We start from the raw sequence: 2,732 nt of genomic DNA, 5'->3' as shown, positions 1-2,732 counted from the left end.
CAGCATAGTCATATTCCACTCAGTATCAAGGATACAGATGTAGAAGTGGTCAACAGTATTAAATATCTGGGGGTGCAGATAACTAACAATCTCCATACGTCATCCTTAGTGAAGTGTGCAAACCAGCATCTGCATTTTCTGCGTCGCATGAGGAAAGCACATCTTTCTCCTTCTGCCCTGGCCACATTTTACAGAGGCACAATTGAGAGCATTTTAACAAACTGCATCATTGTTTGTTTGGTGGTAGCAGAGCCTCAGATAGAAGGTCCATACAGAGAGTAGTAAGTAGCTGAGAAGATCATAGGAAACTTGCTTCCCGTTATTCAGGCCACTGCTTATAAGCGCTATGTGCTTAGAGCTCAAAGCATTACTAGATACCCCACACACCCACTTTACAGTATGTTTCTGGGATGAGGTTTCAAAGTATTTCCAGCAGGACTACCAGATTTTGTAACAGCTTTGTTCCCTATGCCATCTGTCTGGAAAACTCGCAAGATTCGTTTTTCTCACCATGTGTATGTATGTATATATATATATATATATATATATATATATATATATATATATATACACATTCGAACTAGATTGTGTTGTTTCTCTGTGTCATAGAATATATGTGGGTATGTGGGTAAATGCAATTATTTTTGTCATATTTATGTAGTGTATGTTGGAGGTGGTGACCGTTTGAGAGCTGTATACAACGAAATTTCATTTTAATATATGCCGATTAGTGTACATTTAAAGTGACAATAAAGTTATTCTACTCTACTCTGCTCTACTCTACTCTACTCTACTCTACTCTACTCTATTCTTGACCCAAATAGCAGTATATCATAACAAAAGTAATTGTGAAGCACCCTAGAAAGATCTCTTTAATAGTCAACCAAATGGCAAATGTGGTTTAATTTATGTAAGCTTTTTTTTAAGCAATCTAAGTTGTAATCAACTAGGAAAAAAAAATTCAGTTTGTAATAGATAGCTCGGTGAAGATGTTGATTCTGTGCAGCAGCTGTGAAAAAGGCAAATTTCCTGCTAGGGCTCATTAGCAAAGGACTGGAAATAAAAATGCCAATAATTTAATACCTTTGTAAAATGTATAATGCACCTGCATATTTCAGATTTGTGAACTGCTTTATACAGTTCAGGTCATCATATTTGAAAAGCTGATCTACTGTAATACTTCTAGGAAAAATGCAGACAATGACAATCAATATGGTCACAGAGCTTGGACACTTTCTGTACAAGAAAAAGTTTTTAAGCTTTTTAGTTTGAGAAAAGCTAAGCATTCCAAGCTTTTTGGCTTGGGGAAAAGTACAGAAAGAAGACATAATTAAAGTGTACAGAAGGGTATTAATAAATTTATTTTGGGCGGGAAGAAATCAAGGGTAAAGTTTAAGATTTTACAAGATGCTCGAGAAAGAGGTGGACTTAAAGCACCAAATTTGAAATTATATTATGATGCGGCCACTTTAACTTTAGTAAGTGACTGGCTCAATTTAACAAATAGAGATATTCTTGTTTTATTATATGGTTGGCATGCATATTTAATTTTTGATAAGAAAGTAGATTTGGTCTTTAAGTCACATATTTTAAGATATGCTTTACTTCAAGTTTGGAAAATATATATATATTTTTTTATTGAAAATTTTATAAACTTTTTACAATAAAATACCCCCCTCCCACCCCATAACCCTCCCCCCTCCTTCCCAGAGCTGAATACAGAGTTAAAGAAACAAAAAAAACATACAAATTAAATGAACATCAATCCACTATACATACATCCAAAAAATTTAAAGTACTTTAACTCCAATACATAGAAACTACAAATCCAACCATACTACTTTAAACTATAAATTATTCAAAAGCTAAATAATACTTTCTAATCCCATATTTATTCTGTACAAAATTTACCCATCTTTTCCACACCGAAATATATCTCTCTTGTGAATGGTCTTTCAGATAAGCCGAAATTTTTGCCATTTCTGATAAATAAGAAACTTTAAGAAACCATTCTTCTATAGTAGGCAAGGAATCCTTCTTCCAATATTTCCCAATCAGCAACCTTGCCGCCGTAATAAAATTTAACATTAAGGTAATCTCTTTACCATCACAATCTACAATAATACCTAGAAAAAATAGTTGTGGTGTAAATTTTATCCTTCTATTAAAAATCTTCTGAATGTTCCACCAAATCTTAATCCAAAAAGCCTTTACATTTCTATATGACCACCAAATATGATAATACGTTGCATCCAGACAACCACATCTCCAACATTTGGGCTGTACATTCAGGTACATACGAGACAACTTTTGTGGATCAAGGTGCCACCTATAAAACATTTTATAAAAATTTTCTCGTAAATTTTGAGCTTGAGTAAATTTAACATTCCTCACCCAAATTATCTCCCATGTATCTAATAAAATCGGCTCTTCAAAATTCTGAGCCCATTTAACCATACAATCTTTAACTAATTCTGTTTCTGAATCCAATTCCACTAAGGCATTATAAACTCTTTTTATATGAGTTTTACTTTGATCTTTAATTTGTTTCATCAAATTCACATCTTCCATAACAAAACCCACTTTTTGATCTATACTCCATCTTTCTAATAATTGCCTATACTGAAACCAAGAATAAATAATATTTTCTTGCATTAATTCCTCCATAGATTTCCATGCTAATCTTCTCTGTATCGTTCCAATTTTAGTATATGTGCTGCCGAAGCAAGCAC

At 33.2% G+C, this 2,732-nt stretch overlaps 1 non-coding gene across 1 annotated transcript; it reads right to left on the bottom strand.

The window, feature by feature from the left end:
• Positions 1 to 2,630: 2,630 nt before the first annotated feature.
• On the bottom strand, positions 2,631 to 2,732 carry LOC120316176. Its single transcript, XR_005558880.1, has one exon. It is a non-coding gene; the product is annotated as a U6 spliceosomal RNA (small nuclear RNA).

The sequence above is a fragment of the Crotalus tigris genome, unplaced genomic scaffold (genome assembly GCF_016545835.1).
Source record: "Crotalus tigris isolate CLP2741 ecotype Arizona unplaced genomic scaffold, ASM1654583v1 scf7180000019267.1258330, whole genome shotgun sequence".
Taxonomy (NCBI): Eukaryota; Metazoa; Chordata; class Lepidosauria; order Squamata; family Viperidae; genus Crotalus; species Crotalus tigris.
Note: the sequence above shows the minus strand (reverse complement) of the source record. Positions and strands in the feature narration are given on the sequence as shown.